An 18,308-nucleotide genomic window follows, 5' to 3' on the forward strand; every position below is an offset into this window, starting at 1 on the left:
TATAGATCAAGATTCCTCAATCACTCTTCATATGACAAGTTCTTCATCCCCAGGATCATTTTTGTGAATTTCCTCTGGACCTCTAGTGGCAGCACATCCTATTCCTTAGAAATGGGGCCCAAAAATTACTCTCAATATTCCAAATGTGCTCTGATCAGAACTTTATACAAACTCAACAGTACAACCTTCTCGAGTATTCTAGCCCTCTTGAAATGAATGCCTTCCATTTTTCCTACTAAATGTCAATCTTAAGAGAATCCTGAACTCAAATTCCCAAGTCCCTTTGTGCTTCAGATTTCCAAAGCCTGTCCCCACTTCGAAAATAGGCTACGTCTCTAACCTTGCTACTAACATGTATTACCTCATACTTTCCCGCATTGTATTTTATCTGCCACTTCTTTGCCTATTCACATAGTCTGTCCAAGTTCTTCTGCAGCCTCCTGTCTTCCTCAATATGTCCTGTCCCTCCACCTATCTTTGTAAACTTCACAAACAATACCCTCTGTACCTTTATGCAGATTGTTGATATATAACCTGAATCGTTGTGGTCCCAACACTGATCATTACAGAGCTCCACTAGTCACCAGATGCTATCCTACCACTCTGCCTTCTGCCAGGGAGCCTTGCACCTTGTACCATGGGCTCTTATCTTACTTTCAGCCTCCTGTGCGCCTTCTGGAAATCCAAATAGATCATATCCACTGTCTCTCCTTTGTCTAACTTGCTCATTATTTCCTCAAAGAATTGTACCAGATTTTTCAAAAATGATACCCCCCTTAATGAAGCTATGCTGACTCTGCTCTATTTTACCATGCGCTTGCAAGTAGTCTGCAATCGCATCCTTAATAATGGACTCTCAAATCTTACTAACAATCAAGGCCAGGCTAACCAGGTACTAAGTGCCTGCCTTCTGTCTCCCATCCTCCTTAAACAGGAGTGTTACAATAGCCATTTTCCAGTCTTCTGGGGCTCTCCCTTACTCCAGTGATTCCTGAAAGATCATCCAATGCCTCCACAGTTTCCTCAGCTATTTCCTTCTAAACTCTGTGGTGTAGTCCATCTGGTTAGGGTAATTTAGTCACCTTCAGATCTTTCAGCTTCTGGGACCTTCTCCTGAGTAATGACCAATACACTCTCCTCTGCTCCTTGACTCTCTTGAAGTTCTGGTATGCTGCTGGTGTCTTCCACGGTCAAAATTGATGCAAAGTACTTATTCAGTTCCTCCAGCATTACTTTGTTCCCCATTATTCCTTCTCCAGCCTCATTTTCCAGTGGTTTAATGTCCACTCCTGTTTCTCTCTTACATATCTAAAAACCTCTTACAATCTTATTTTATATTAGTAGCTTGCTTATCCTTTATATTTCATCTTTCTCCCTGCCACCCACCGCCAATTGCTTTCCTCTGTTGGGTTTTAAAAGCTTCCGAATCTTCTGGCTTCCCCTAACCTTCTCCACATTAGTATATTAGATTTATATTAGTCAAGGGTTAAATGTGAAAGTGCAAAGCAAAGTACAGATGCATCAGCCATAACCATGGTGAACAGCAGAACAGGCTGGAGGGGACAAAAGCAATGCTTTCCTTGTATTTCATATGTTCATGTTTGTCTGACCTTGGAGGAAAAGCCCATGTCCTTGATTTGGCTAAATGATGTTGGCGTCAAGCCCAATGCCTCATCTTGTTTCAAAAGTAACCAGAGTCGCATAAAGTAACCAGACTCGGGCCGAGTTGCGTAAAGATTTTTCCACCTGGTTCACTATCCCCATGAACCATTGGATTTCCACATATTAATGCTGGTGAAAATGTTTTGAGGGCTTATGTTTTCTGTCTGCCATGACTCCTGTTACCTTAATACTATGGCACACGAATGCTTTGGGAATTTACACTTGCTATTAACTGTCAACTCAGCATCCAAAAGCTTCCCTTACTTTTTCATCATGCAGTTTTAGTGGACCCATCACTGACAATGTCATCCATGCGCATATGATGCTTTCCATAGCTTCTTATTTGTTGGACATTGACCACTGGGAATGTTTGGATGTGAATGTGATGTTAAAAGGCAGGCAGTTAAAACAATAAGACCAATAGGGTGTTGTCTCGCATGCTATTGTTTGTATCCAACTTGAACATTGTTCTGCTTACCACTTTAGCTTACCACTTATTCATAGACATTAATGGACACATCGCTTGTGTACTGCCTTTGTACTGTTAAGTTGATGCATTCTAATGGATCTGCTTGATTTAAGAATAGATGCCTTAGATGAATGCCAGCGGTATAACTTTTACTGAGAAGTGAAAATGGCTGAGCACTGATAAGAGTATTTCAATAGTATATTTATCTTTGTGTTTTAGTGTTGCCTTTGACTATGAGGTTGGTTTCTCCTGGACTATGCAATTGGATTGATGACCATTGAGGGTAAACTTCCATTGTCATTGACCTGATAGGTCAATGATTTCAGCCGTTGTGGCTGTGGTGATGATTGACGGCAGTATTGGCCTTCTATTATTCACCAACCTGATCCATGATTTTCCCAGTAAGAAAATAGCGGTGTGAAACTTTGCATTTAAAGATGGCTGCCTTGTTGTTTTCTTAATATAGATTTATGTAATGAAAGGGAGGTGCTGTGATTGCAATGTATGGTTTCTCCAGTTCTGTTTCTTTGCACCATTCCGGAGTACTGTTAAATGATAGATGGCACCTTTTCAACATGGTTCCCCTATTGCTGTGTGCCATTGGCTTTGGACCCTTTATAACAATTCTGCCCTTGTCCATTGTATGTGAGGCCCAACCAATAAGAAATTTTGTGGATAAGTTAGCACAGAGTTCATTGCTCACTATCACTGTGCTGCATTTCAGGCTCACCGTGCTGTTTGACTCTGACTCAATGAGTCTATAACCATTAAAGTGTCATGAAGTAAGATAAGGTGGTCACTCTCATAAGTGAACGTTAACTGATTTTATTTAACATAACCAAATACAGGGAATTCAAGACTGGACATCTTACAGGATCAGTGTCCAGTTCCAAATGAATTATTATCACTGTGCCATAGCTTCTTTCAGATGATCAATAATTATTCTCAAGTAAAAGTACAATTAACCATTTACTTGCCTCCCTAACGTGAGTCTTTAAACACCATCCCAAGTCTGCGGGTAGAAAGACATTTGGAAATGTGAAACATAGATATTTCACTGTAGGATATCTGTGTGTTGTTATTATCTCTTCAACCATGATTTCCTTTCCTTCTGCTTTCCAATTTGCTTGGTCCAGAAGAACACTACAGATTGACATCAAAATTTAATAAAAAATAAGCATTTCAGTCAATTCTCTGAACAGAGCTGAGTTGTTGCATCAAAACATCCAAACTTCAGGAAATGAGATGTCAGTTTAGAAATGTGAAAACTTCAATCAGTGAGAAACAAAATAGTTTGGAGTCAATGTCAAAGCTGCTGCTTGGAAGGAACGGCAGATGGACCAGCTTCAATAATTTTTCAATGCATTCAGGTTTTCATTTGAAGAAGAGGTTCCAACTCGACTGCAGTGAGGTAGGATAGCAGACGGACTTCAAGATGAAAAAGCCCACGGCAATTTTGGCCATTTTTTAGACTCACTGTCCAATTAAAAATGGTGGGCAGGATCCTGATGAACTCCAGAATCTTGGTAATCCACAGAGAGAGGGGAGTACTGCTCAGGAAAGTGAAGACAATGCAAGGTCACATCCACACAGAGGTGGAGCAGATACTGTAGATAATCATTTCAAAGGGACCAAGAAGGCAGACCCGTCTGACTCTAGAGAAACCTCTCCTGGTCAAGCGCAGGGGTATGCATGAAATTAGAGACCTTCCTACTGCAATGAGCAGCCTCTCCACTGCTAGCTAACATGCTGAAGCATTGACTGAAAAAGTCACATTAAATGTTCAAATCGGCAGCCCACTTCCGTTCATCTGGCAATTGACATACACTCGGTCTCACTACCGGGATAATTCATGGGCAGTGGATCTTTATTACAGAGTCGTCCCTACTTGGTCTTGCATTCTCCCCCTGGCCTCCTCCCAGTGTACCACCAGAGCCAGCAAATTCCTACCTACTTGTCACTTGGACATCATTTATGCGTTTAGTGGTATGTGTTCTGTAAAATGTCAATGTCCCCAATCTCTGCATGTCCAAGCCACCGCATAGCATCTACCTGAGTGTGAAATAAATCACATTGTGCTTTGCATCTTCTCTTAGATCACTAGATTATTAAGAACCCAACCTGATTTTGTTTCTTATTGATTGTATGAAGATTGAACAACTACTATTTTCAGCATTTTCAGCAATTAAAAACACAAAAGTATACGCCAGTCAACCTTTTGGCACATTTAATGTGGATAGTTGTCCAGTAATAAACTCCATAGGTAGCATCAAAATTATTGCTAATTACCTTAAGCCTACTTTGATTCTAACTCTCCACTCTGTGTGGAGTTTGCACATTCTCCCCATGTCTGCGTGGGTTTCCTCCCACAATCCAAAGATGTGCAGATTCGGTAGATTGGCAATGATAAGTTGCCCATGGTGTCCAGGGATGCGTAGATTGGGTATGGGATTAGGCATGGGAAATGTAAGGTTACAGTGGAGGAGGGGGGGTTGTGGGAGTGAAAGTGTATTGTTGGGATACTGTTTGCAGAGTCAGTGTGGACTCAATGGACTGAATGACCTGCTTCCACACTATACCGCTTTCAACTAAAAACATAATGAAATATATTTCATTTCCAGTCATCCTGTGTCTCAAACATTGAACAGATTGACTCTACAATGGTCATTACTTTCCCAATGTTAGGAGAGGAAAAATTGATAGGAGCATCTATTCCTTGACCTCTTCTGCAACATTCATCTGAAAAGGCATTGGGAATGAACTGTGAGCTGCTGCTGACAATCTGGCAACATGCCGAACCACTTTGCATTCTGATGCAACTGTCTATAATGACAGCAACTCCCAAGTTATGACAGAGTTTGCAAGGCAGAGAAAAAAAGAACACCAATTAAGAGATTTATAAAGTGGGTGGATTCCAATTAAGCTGAGCTATGTTGCATTTTTGATTCCTTAAGGAATCTGCATAATCCAAGAAAAACTGATTTCACGAGATATCATCACTTCAAATATTCAATCAAGGAAAACAAAACAAGCTGATCCATCATAGGATCCATCGTTTTCTTTAAGTGACATGGATGTTTTTCCCTCTGCTACCAAGTGTCCCTGATTGTTGTGACACTTCTGACTTAGAATATTGGTGGCTTCAAGGCCCCCTCTAGACTTGAGCACATTGATACTCCAGTGCAGTACTGAAGGCATCCTGTATTGTCAGAAGTGCTACCCATCAGATGAGATAATACGAAACTTAATGCGCTGTCTGTTCCCTCAGATAGATGTAACAGAGCCCATGGCACTATCTTGCCAACAGTATCACTGAAATAAATCAATGTTTTGAACATTATTTCATGCTATTTGTGAAATTTTGCAGTATGTAAATTGTCTGCTGTACTTTTAATAACAGCAATGTTTCAAACACTTTTCATTAAATATAAAGTGCTTTGGAATGTCATGAAAGACTTTCTTTTAATTTGAATAAATATCACCCTTTATACCATTTGCTATTGCACATCATTTCTGAGATTCCCCACTCAATCACTTATTTTCAAAAATGAACAGCCCTGATTACTCCAGTCAGTCTTTATAATCCCGTTCACTGATGCAGGGATTAAATCTTGTCTTTTCCATGCTTCACCACCTCCCCCATCCCAATTCCAAAACTTGTTAGATCTTGATGAGCAGAGCTTGATATTTGAGCGGTGTGATGATGAGAATATAAAACAGTTTGACATGCATTACTGAGATTTATGCCTTGCTGCTTTGACAGTACAATGAACATTCCTTTTGCTTTGAAGTGATTGCACATTTTGTTTGATCAGATGGGTGTCTGACTCAGTTCAAATCCGTCACTATGTTTTAGTCATCTTCAAATCAGAGTGTCGAGAAATCCACACCTACCTGGTAAGTATTTATTTCCTAAATTTGGAGTTATCACACTCTCCATATATACTATAGAGCAATTTTTCAAGAGTTCGTGTGAAGTTATGTTACTTGTGTTCAGCTAATTACAACTGCATATCTCAACAGTACAGAGTCCAATTCCTTTGCTGGTGTGCCTGGAACTGGAGAGCTGACCCCTAATCTTCTATTAACTTTAGATAAGCACATCATGCTGACTGGTTCAACTATAATAAACGACCAGAAATATTGCAGTCCTGCATGGTTCAGATAGTTGATAGCTAGTTCATGACATTGGAATACAAACAGGAGATGGAGAGAAAACAGGTAATTAGAGATTAGTTAGCCTGACATCGGTAGTGGGAAAAATGCTAGAGTTCATGATAAAAGATTTAGTCGCAGACCACTTGGAAAGTAATGACCGGATCAGACAGAGTCAATATAGATTTACAAAATGGAAATTTTCCTTGACAAATCTACTGGAATTGTTTGAGGATGTAACTAGTAGAGTTGATAAAGAGGAGCCTGTGGATATGGTTTACTTGGATTTTCATAAGATCTTTGATCAAGTCTCATGTTAGCGATTAACATATAACAGTAAAGCACATGGGATTGGGGATAATGTACTGACATGGAGAGAGAATTGGTTAGCAGACAGAAGACAATAACAGGAATAAATGAATCTTTTTCTGAGTGCCAGGCAGTAACTAGTAGAGTACCACAGGGATTAATGCTTGGGCCTCAGTGAAGACAACGTATATTAATGATTTTAGATGAGGAAAATAACTGTAATATCTTCAAATTAAGTGAGTGGATAAGTGCATGGAAGATTAAATATAATCTGGATAAATTTGAAATTATCTACTTGGGTAGCAAAATCTAGAAGGCAGATTACTATCTGAATGGCAGTAAATTGGGAAAGGGGGACAATGACTTGATGTCCTTGTATGCAAGTTATTGAAAATAAGAATACAGATGTAGAAAGTGGTGAAGAAGACAAATGGTATGTTGGTCTTCATAGCAAGACATTTCAAATATAGGGATAGAGATGTCTTGCAGGAATCGTATAGGGCTGTGGTGAGACCACGCTGTATTGCGTGCAGTCTTGGTCTCATTATCTGACAAAGATGTCCTGAGGCAATGCAATGAGCATTTACCAAACTGATTCCTGGAATGACAGGATTGAAAAATGAAGACAGATTGGTTTGGAAAGGACTATAATCACTGGTTAAGCACTATAAATGTGATAGATAGCTGTGGGTTGGATGTCAAAGTGACATTCTCATACATGATTTTTAATTAAAGTCTCATAGAGTTGTTGATGGATGTCTTGATATTTATAATAGCCACATTCCCTCTTGCCAACAGCTCAACTCCAGATTCGGCACACAGTAGATGCATTTTGAAAGTGTGCACCCATTGTCCTAAGTTGTGTGGACACATACTTGATTTTCCAGAAGATTAACCTGTACTGACTTATATTTACCATTATGTTCAAGGTATCTCCTTGAATTAAGGCAAAGTCATAATGTCACACCTGGGAATACATACCACCATAGCTCACTTATTCAACCTTTCTCAAATTGATGAATAAAGTTGATTAATTCCCTTGATATTTATTAGCAACACAATATCATCTTTGATCAAACATGTCAAGTACCAAGTCTGGAAAGAAACACCTCAATCTTTTTCTCACCTTCTCTCAGTGACTTTAACATTTAGTGAATACTCATGACATTTTCTTCTTACTGGCTTACATATTTTCACTCAACAACTGTGACTAATCTCATGGCTAAGCAGAGCTTTGGGGGCAATCTGCAGTCATGAAAAGTGTAATATAAATTCATATCTTCCTTATTTCATTTTATACGCTGTAATGCTCATCATATGCATATTACAATATTTTGGAATAACCTGTTTAAGTTCTTGACTCTTTTCTGATTCATTTGTTCCCTAATGTATTATTCTATTCACAGTTGGCCATTTTGGCTTGAGCTTCTGTAACATAACTTGTGGGAGGTTTAATGGTAATCCCCAAGAAACATGATTTCAGCACTTCTTCCATCCTGATGTCCCTTCCTCCCTCCCCCCCAAAAAAAAAGCCACTTGCTTCTATCATTCTACAAAACGTTATTAATTCCTCAGTTTTATCTTGACTCTTTTTAAAAGTATCAGCCTTTCAAGTAGAGCAGAGCTATTTTTGACGTTAAACACTTTGCTATACCAGCAAGGAACAGCAACTTGGTACCTGTATGACATGCCATTAACAGTAGGAGATAGCTTCTTAATAAAACTATTCAGACTTGTTATTACAGGAGCAGCTGAGTCTTGATCCTGAGGCACCTCATCCTCAAACTGGGTTCACCGTTCTAAGAAAATAAACAAAATGAATACCATATGAGGCCACACTGTTACAGTATTCTTTGCATCAGATCATTTCAGAGGTAAACGCTGCACAGGGTCAGAACATCACATGTCGAGTTGTTGAAGAGGAACATAAAGCAGATGAAGGTCTCCACAGAAGCAGTTGGAGAATTGTTAAATTCATGGATTATTTAAGTAATTTCTATGATTGGAAGTGTTCCATTTGCGGTTGCTAGGATCAGATGTGTTTACATTTTGTTTCATTGCCAGTTCATCTTGATGATTTGCAAGGTGTTGGGTGGGTAGGGATTTATGGGAGGGAGGAGGGAGGTGGAAATATCCTGGGCATTCTCCAAAGTATACCCATTTCTGTTCACATAGTAACTGAAGTTCCATCTCTTTTAATGGCTGAGTATCAAATTCAATTTCACCATGCTCCAGTTGACACTGAACATTTGTCCAATTCATTTTGCAAGTAAGTTCGTTCATTCAGTAAAATTGAGCCTCAATAAATATTTCCCCTTGCTTCCAGCTGCTTTATCAGGGGCAGGATGAGTGAAGTTGGGAATTGCGTTTTAGGACTTAGAAAGATCTTTCCTTACTTGCTGATTAGAGCTGCTGCTTCCAATGGTCTGATAGTGAAGTGCACATCAGGATTAACCTTCTCAGACATTCTGAGAGGATCTCAAGTTTATAAATGTTAAACCATTATTCAAGGGAAGAAGAGAGGATGCATGTAATAAGAGGTCAACTAACCTGACGTCAGTCATTGTGAAATTCTTGCAATCTATTATTATAGAGCTTGTAGTAATGCAAAGTAAGAGCAGGTAGAGTCAGTATGTCTTTATACAAGGAAAGCGATATTTGACAGGTTTATTCCGATTCTTTGTGAATATAACTAGCATAGTAGCTACAGGGTAACTGGTAACTGTTCTACAAAAGGCAGTGGATAAGGTATGTTTAATCAAATTAAGAGTTAATGGTACAGGGGTAATGTATTAGTGTGAATGGAAAATAGTTATTGACCAAACATCAGACAGCATAAAAAGAAATTATTTTCAAGTTGTAAGGCTGTAACTAATTGAATAAAAACAGAAAATGCTGAAAAGCCCAGTGAGGAGAATCTGTAGGGCTGCTGCTAAAATTCCTGCGTTCTTCCAACAGTTTGGTTTCTAATTCAGATTTCCACTGTCTGCAGTATTTTGCTGTTTTCACTCATTACACACTAAAAGAACAGTGCTGGGGCCTAATCTATTTCCAACCATAATAATGACAGACAAGGAAATGCAGATAAGGTTTTTAGATTTGATGATCAAACAAGTTATATGGCGGTGCAAGCTGTGAGTAGGCAAGAAGGTATCAGTTGAAGATTAGACTGGTTTAAATGGGAGATTATTTATTTTATTAGGTGTAATAACACAGGCAGCCCAACTGGAAAGGAACATGGCATACATAGACTAGTCCCAATCTGGGTTAGACAGATCTAAAGATCCATCCCTGGGTCACTTTATAAAGGATTGATGTATTCTAGCTGGGCAGGCCATTGCATGTTACCAAGGGAATTCACACTCTACAACCTCTAAAGGAAGATTAATTATTGATCTCCATAATCCTTGTAGGGGTTACCACAATAGAAAGAAAAATAGAACTTTTTTAAGAGGGACAAAACTTTTAAATGTTGATGTTAGAGAGATTTTGGTTTACTTTATACAAAGATCAAAAAGTTAGCATGTAGCTACAGCAAATAGTCAGGAAGGCAAATGACATGCTGGATTTTATTGCAAGATGATTTGAGTACAAGAATAAAAAAAAGTCTAGTGACAATATTATAGGACATTGGTGAGACCACATTTGTATAGTGTGCTGCAACTTGTTTACAAGGTTACAACCTGAGAGGTGCAGATTAGAGTGGGAGATTCTAAAGGCTCAGTTGGAAGGAGAGGGTTTGGTGCAATAGTTAAACACAATACAATTATTATGAAGCCAAAGAGAAATTTTGTCATTAATCTCAGTACAACTCTATTTCATATTTGGTTGTGAGGAATATGCAATACCACAAAAATGATCAAGAGCAGCAGAAGTTTGCATCATGCAATATAATCACATACCTTTTCTTTATTAAGAATAATCCTGCACCATGTTTCCATGGAACAAGATTAATGTTGTACCTTAATTAAAATTATAACTTAGTCTTCATCCTTTTCAATGGAGAACACACTGTTTGAAACATATGAAGCAATGCTGAGGGACGCATTGACAGGTACCAGAGACATCATTATCAATGAGAGCAGCAAAACAGTCCATCCCAGTCATGTAATTGACAGGGTGTGCATGTCACTTTCCTAGCTGCGTGTCAGAGGAAGCAGATACATCAGTAATAACCTTCTAAGGTCTCAGTACTTATGCCTGACCCAATGTAGTTGTACTTACTACTTTGCAGCAATTTTATTTTGTTATTTCATAACTGTGCCCCTTCTATAGATGCTACACAGTGGTTTATATACTGCCATTAACCATGCAGTCAGCCTAAAACATTGCAAAGACGAAAAAAACGATTGGTGGCAGTGAGCTACTTATAAATAACACTTACCCAGTACCACGTACTTGTAGAGTTGACAAAATCAGGTTATAAGTTTTCTCGCTGAGCTGGAAGGGTTGTTTTCAGATGTTTTGTTGCCATACTAGGTAACATCATCAGCTTCACTGGAGGTGTGATGATGTTACCTAGTATGGTGACAAAACATCTGAAAACAGGCCTTCAGCTCAGCGAGTGAACTTACAACCGGAACCTCACCCTGAGCTACAAATCTTCTCAAAAACTGCAGAGTTGACAAATACCACAAGATAGCAGGAGTCGTCACTGAAAAGTCTGGAAAATGAATTGTCCGACTGGCAGGAAGCAGAGGGTAATGTTTGAGGGGTATATTTGTGTCTGCAAATCTGTATCCAGTGGAGTTCCATAGAGATCAATGTTGTGTTATACATAAATGATTCAGACTTAAATTTAGGAGGATTGATGAGTATGTTTGTGGATGATATGAAAATTGTCACAATGGTAATTGTGAGCCCAGTTGCCTTAGATTACAAGGGGATGTCGATGAGCAGGTCAATGGCAAATCACCTTCAATTGGATAAGGTGATTGGATATTTGAGCAAGACAAACAAGCAAGCTGATGAATGGTAGCCATTGAGAATCAGAGGGACCTTGGTGTGTGTCTTCCCCAAACCCTTAAGGTAGTGGGAAACTTGGGTGAAGTGGTAAAGAAGATACTGCTGGGCTTGTCATATGAAGAGTGGTTGTAAGTGCTGGGCCTGTAATCACTGTGTAGCTCTGGGAAGGCTCCTGCGTTGTTCACAAAGTGCCACCAAACTACTTATGTATGGATGAGAGGGCAGACAGGATCTCATTTTAACATTGCTCAGATTAACAGCACAGTACTCCTTTAGTGGGTAGAAATGTCAGCCTAGAACCCATAAACCTTTAACTCAAAAGTTGTTGTGAAATATTTGCACTTTCTAAATATATATTTTCCCCATTTCTAAGTTAAATTGCACTTTCTTACCAAGCACTGATCCTTACTTATCTTTTAGTAGGTCAGGCTAATTCTTTCAAGTCTGTTTGACATTATCATTTATTGCTTTCGACTACTGAAGTTCAGAGTAATCTGTCTAATCACGATTTAATGTCTCCTTAAGTTACTGAGTGGTTTGGGGTCTCTGCATTGGAATTTTTTTTCATTTCTGTTTCATCATTTCCCAGTCTCTCACTTAAAATGACTTCATCCAGAGTTGAAAACAGAACTAATATTATAAAAAAATGATCCAATTAAAATGGCAAAGAATTTACAAAATTGCAAACAACTCAAATTTTGATCAGAAAATCTCACACTTGCTCAACACTCAGTTATGTCCCACAGCTAATATGAGATGTACCTTCAAGCGACATGCTCGCGTTAACATCATTTTATCATGACATGTTAGGTCACAGTCTCTGTCTTATTATGGCCACATGCAGCATGACAGAGATTGAGGCAAGTGTGCAACAGTTTGTAAACCTATTGGCCAGTTCTAGCCCAGAAAGGGCAATGTTTTTGATACACTTACGTCAATACCAGGAGCAGTGATAAAAGTCTATTAAATCTTTCAGTATTATTTTACCCATGTCTAGTGCCCATCCTGTGGGAGCAAACATTATTTGTACCTGATAAGGTAAAATTTCCCTGTTAAAGGTTAAAAGCCCATTACTGTGTATACAACAGATCATGGTGACAGTTTGGTGGTAAGCAGCAGTCACTGCTGGTCTAAGAATCCAAGATCACATTTACAGACCATTCGAAACATCACTCAAGATGAAGCATTCTTGGACATCAAAGTATTTAGAAAGCTAACAACAAGAAATTTATGAGGGTATAATTCTACAAATTAAATGACCAGGAGGCAGACTAATCCTTTTCTTCTTCAAATTTCAACTCTATCCAGCTGGAAGCCCTGACACAGGCTTAAAAGCAAAAGGTGCAGTGAAATGCCACATTCACTTTAAACACAAGGCCCTTCTGTTCATAAATAAATAAATGGATTCCTAAGTCTTAAATGTGATTTTCTGAACAGAGGAAGCTTACCTTTGTAAGCTTCTATTGGTTACAAAGAAGAATTCTATTGGTTTTGCCATTTTGTCTCTTGAATTTGGCATTGTGAGAGAAATCTTGTGATGTTATCATGTATTGTCTTGTGCCTGAAATTCAGGCATATACTTCATAACGATACCATTGCAAAGGCATCAACATTCATTAAAGAGGCTACAACAGTGAGAAATTAAGGTGGAAGCCAAAGAAGGAAAAAGAAAAGACAGATCAACAAACAAGTAAAAGAAAGCAACAAATAATCCCTGCAATCCACTTCAATTAAAAAAACCTTCAACAACACATGGAAGGCAAACATTTAATTAAGGATTGGAGCAAATTACATCTTCACTGAAATACAGCTAGGCAAACAAAATGTGTATCTCTTAACTTCATGGATCAAGGGATAAAGGATTCTAAGGAGAGATCCCTGAAAATCCTTCTTGATATCAGGTAGGAAAGACTTTGTAGAATATAATGTGGTCTTTCAGAGGATGATGAATGGAGAGAATATCTGAGAGAAGATCAGGAAAGTACTTGATAAATGGCTTAAGATTTTTTTAAAAAATCAGAATTGATGGAAATTTCAAGTCTATTGATGATTTTGTCTCTTGAAGCCACAAAAGTCATGAGTTAATTTCTGTGAAGAAAATCTCATGTAGAGAGTAATTGAATTGATAATCACCTCTGCTGCCATTAAAGGCTACAGTAAAGATCTTCTGTCTTAAGGGAAAAGGTCATATCATTGATATTAGGAGATGACACTAGCATGAAGCCATAGTGACATACTAACATAAATTACATGCTTTAGATGAAACCAACACTGTGCCACATTCAGCCAAGTGCAACAGCAAGTAACAATATATGAGATCTAAGCCACACACAACCACATACATTGAATAGTCCAGGTGTAATACTATTAAATCAGCCAGTGATCTGAAACAGTTATACCCAGATGGATTTGATATAATCAGCACTCTTGAGGTTTATGTGATATTATATCTGAAAAATAATGCAACTCCATTAAACAGTCCTACACAGGAGTAGAATGTGCACATTTGGGAGAAGGAATCATCATCTCCAGCGCAACCTGTGCTCAGAAGACAAGTGTAAACAATATTGCCTTGCAAGCAATTGTCTAAATCATCCTGAGACACAGGACTTTCTACTTCGCTGATAGAAGAGAATGAAAGAGATACATAACCAACAAGCAGGCAGAGGACTACCACAAGCCTTCATTGCTCAGTCCTTTGAGCGTAGGGATTGGGAAGTCAGTTGTACAAGACATTGATGAGGCCTCTAATGGAATACTGTGTCTGGTTCTGGTCACTCAGTTATAGGAAGTATTTTATTAAGCTAGAGAGGGTTCACAAGACATTTACCAGAATGTTGCCAGACATGGAGGGTTTGAGTTATAAAGAAAAGCTGGATAGGCTGAGACTTTTATCACTGGAACATAGGAGGTTGAGGGGTGACCTTATAGAGATTTATAAAATCGTGAGGGTGATAAATGGTGTTAATAGTAGGTGTCTTTTCCCTAGGATAGGGAATTCAAAACAAGGGGGCATATTTTTAAGTTGAGAGGAGAGGGATTTAAAAATACATGAGGGATAATTTTTTTACGTACAGGGTGATTCACGTGTGGAATGAACTTCCTCAGGCAGTCGTAGATGTGGGCACAGCTACACTGTTTAAAAAACATTTGGCTAAGAACATGAATAGGAAAGATTTGGAGGGATGTGGGCCAGGAACAGATAGATGGGGCTAGTTTAGTTTGGGATTATTTTCAGCATTGATGAGTTTGACTGAACAATCTGTTTCCGTGCCATATGACTCCATCACTCAATAACTATACACTGAAGAGAGTGTGCATCAGGAATCCAGTTAGAAATACCTGAACACAAGTAAAGGTTTCTGAAATATGTGATGAGTCCAGATAGTACAAAGTCATTTCTGATTGTGCTGAAGGACCAGAAGTCAACTCATACTAATGTATAACATGTCACTCAAAGAAAGTGAAGAAGAAAACTCTAATAATGATTGTGCAATGAGGCTAAATGACAGCAACCAAGAGCAACATGGCAAATTTGTCAACCAACAGCAACTGAGAATAAAATGTTACTTTCCATTGGATGTATGATCATCAGATCAGGACAAGTTGTCAAACTTGCAAAACCTGATTAATTCTATGTTTTACTGTTAAGTATGTTTTGTTAATTAAATAATTATATTTTGTGCATCTCTTTGAGATTTTTTCTTTGGGGGAGAAAAGGGGATTTTATCGTATTTTTCACAGCTAGTATTCAATATGCATTTAAGAGACCTACTCATTACATCATTCCAAATCATGGCATGTAATTTGATGGCATAAAAGTCTTGGTTCTCATCCTACTGTAGTATGTCATGTTGCAGGAAATGTGAACTATTTTGTAAACAAGTTACCAGTTCCTGGTATCCACTAAAGATCTATTGAATCTTTCAATACCCCGTTAATCATGTCTAATTCTTAAGTTATAGGAGCTAGCATATGTATCAGTACAGCAGGAATCATTACCCTGCTGAAGGTAGAAAACCCATTGCAAAAATTATGGCAAAGCTTAAGGCAGAACAGCTTACTCACTTGCTTTCGTGGGAGCTGTTAAACCAGTGTTCATGTTCTGTCTGACTGTCATGTATAAAGTAAAAATCATACAACACCAGATTATAGTCAAACAGTTTTATGTGGAAGTACAAGTTTTTGGAGCACTGCTCCTTCGTCAGGCAACTAGTGGAGTAGGATCATAGGACACAGACTTTATAGCAAAAATTCATAGTATGAAACACTGATGCGATATTTTGAACAAATCTAGATTGCTGTTAAGTCTTCCATTTTTTAGGATAGGTTGCAAGTTTCGATTCATTGTATCAAATTCTTAACAGCAATCTAGGTTTGTTCAAAATATCGCATCAGTGTTTCACACTATGAATTTTTGCTATAAAGTCTGTGTCCTATGATCCTACTCCACTAGTTGCCTGACGAAGGAGCAGTGCTCCAAAAACTTGTACTTCCAAGTAAACCTGTTGGTCTATAATTTGGTGTTGTATGATTTTTAGCTTTGTCCAACACTGGCACCTCAACATCATGTATAAAGTAGTTTCTGGCATGTGGTAGTTTAGGGTAGCATAATCTGCCATTGGTCTCTACCCTTCAACAAGTGTCATATAATCAGAAACCCCAATCTTGTGAAGTGAAAACTGCCATTTTGGACATTAACTAGCAGGGAGGAGACCAGTCATTTCAGAGTAATGTGATTACTGAAGCAAATTAGGCAGACCAGTGTGTAACAGATCATGGAAGACAGTGAGAGACAAGCTTATATGAGCTATATTCAAGTTTGCCCGATACTGTTTTTCAACTGCATCCTGGATCTGACAAATTTAATATTTTACCACAGACTAATAATTCATCCAGTGTGAGTTTCATCTATCTGCATTTTTGCATCACATAATTGATCAAAGGAGCACATCCATGATCAGTTTGATCACTGCTCCCATCTCACAGGGCTCAAAGATTCAAACTATTGTTTTGAAATATTTTTCCTTTTCAAAATGTTGAACCATTGCATCCACACTTCTTCAAATGCCAATGACAGGGAGGCAGCCAGGGTTATAAAGAAACTCAAGTGAACGTTGTGAGATTAGTAAACAAGGATTTTTTTTTAAAATGACGTCAAAAAATTGTCACTTTGCAATATGTATTTTCTTTTTAAATCCCAATAATGCAACTGATATAATATATACAGTTGTATTAAAACCCAGTAGTTTATTTTTGTCCTTGTTTCTCTTGTCAGCTTACAACTCTTGACTAAATGCATTTATTTCAAAACACAGTGTGAATTCAAACTGGAAGATCCGTAAGTGATATATTCTTCTCAAAACTAGCTAATATTCTTCTCAATTCAAAGGCTTCAAGAGAAATGTCCTGAACAAAGAAGACTTATGTATTGCACCATTGATCTCACCAATCCATTTGAACATGAGCACTGAGGCTGGCGTCTGAAGTTGCTCATTATGGTTATACCAAAATGATGGTTAAGGTAATCTATGATATCACAGTGGAGTTGGCCAGGGGAGCTAGCACAATGGCATATTGTTCTCTTTGCTGTAGAGGAGGTAATGGCATAGTATTTGCTACTGGAACAGTAATCCAGAACCAAAGCTGGATGATGGATATTATAACTGGGCTCATGGTAGATAGTAAAAGTTGACTTAGTAAAATAATTTGGAATTAAAAGTAGACCAGTGGTTATATAAAATCATTGTTGATTGTCTTAAAACTTACCTGATTCATTAATGTTCTTTAGAATTATTGAAGCCTTACGTTGCAGATAGAGGCCATTTCACCCATCAAGTCTTCACCAACCCTCCAACCCTATTCCCATAACCCCACAACCCCACATTTACGATAGCTAAGATACAAAATAGAACTTCCTGTGTGCTAAACAGTGGAAGCAGCAAGTGATAGACAGGGTAAATGGTCTCACAACAAATGGGGTAAATGGTCTCACAACAGAAGAATCGACGTTTCGGGCATAAGTCCTTCTTCGGGCATTCCTGAAGAAGGGCTTATGCCCGAAATGTTGATTCTCCTGCTCCTCGGATGCTGCCTGGCCTGCTGTGTTTTTCCAGCACCACACTTCTCAACTCTACAAGGTACTAGTCAGGAGTATATGGAATATGCCCCACTTGACAACAGCTCCAACAGCACTCATGAAGCTCAATAAAGATGGACAAATCAACCAGCTTGATTGGCACCTCAGCTAAATCCTTCACCATTCACACCATCCACCACTGATGCAGCAATAGCAATATGCAGGGTTACAATCCCAGCTGATAGTATTACTAAGCAAGTCAAATCCCAGATTGAGATCTGACTTGATAGATTTTTTTTGGTTTTAATAAGGTCATCTTTTCACAGAAACACAAATACACCATGCTTGGTCAAACTTCTGTAACTCCCTCCCTGACAGCATTATATATGTATTGACACCAAATGAACTGCAGCAGTTCAGAAACACAGCTCACTACCACCTTCTACAAGGCAATTAAGGATGGGAAGGATATGCTGGCCTATCCAGCAATGCATATATTGCATGAATGAATACAGAAAGATATAACACTAGAGGTTATTGCTAGATTCACAGTTGTAGCTTGTATAGTCATCAGCAATCTGTCACTTGCGGCTGAAGTAAGCACACATTGCAAAAGCTGCTGCAGATATGTCCAAGCTGAGTAACACCAACAACCTGCCAGAGAACATT

The 18,308-nt window shown here is 38.5% G+C and overlaps 1 protein-coding gene across 5 annotated transcripts in view; it reads left to right on the forward strand.

The window, feature by feature from the left end:
- The window catches only part of lingo2 (leucine rich repeat and Ig domain containing 2), a 717,008-nt gene that overhangs the window by 504,116 nt on the left and 194,584 nt on the right, over window positions 1–18,308 (forward strand). The window contains exon 1 of one of the 5 annotated variants that reach the window (XM_072587698.1): window positions 5,961–6,028. The exons of the other annotated variants lie outside the window; for them this stretch is intronic. The gene's annotated coding sequence lies outside the window, so the exon portion shown is untranslated. Of the gene's footprint in view, window positions 1–5,960; window positions 6,029–18,308 lie in introns of those variants that run through there. 5 annotated transcript variants of the gene reach the window in all.

Source organism: Chiloscyllium punctatum, chromosome 2 (assembly GCF_047496795.1).
Source record: "Chiloscyllium punctatum isolate Juve2018m chromosome 2, sChiPun1.3, whole genome shotgun sequence".
In the NCBI taxonomy this organism is placed as follows: Eukaryota; Metazoa; Chordata; class Chondrichthyes; order Orectolobiformes; family Hemiscylliidae; genus Chiloscyllium; species Chiloscyllium punctatum.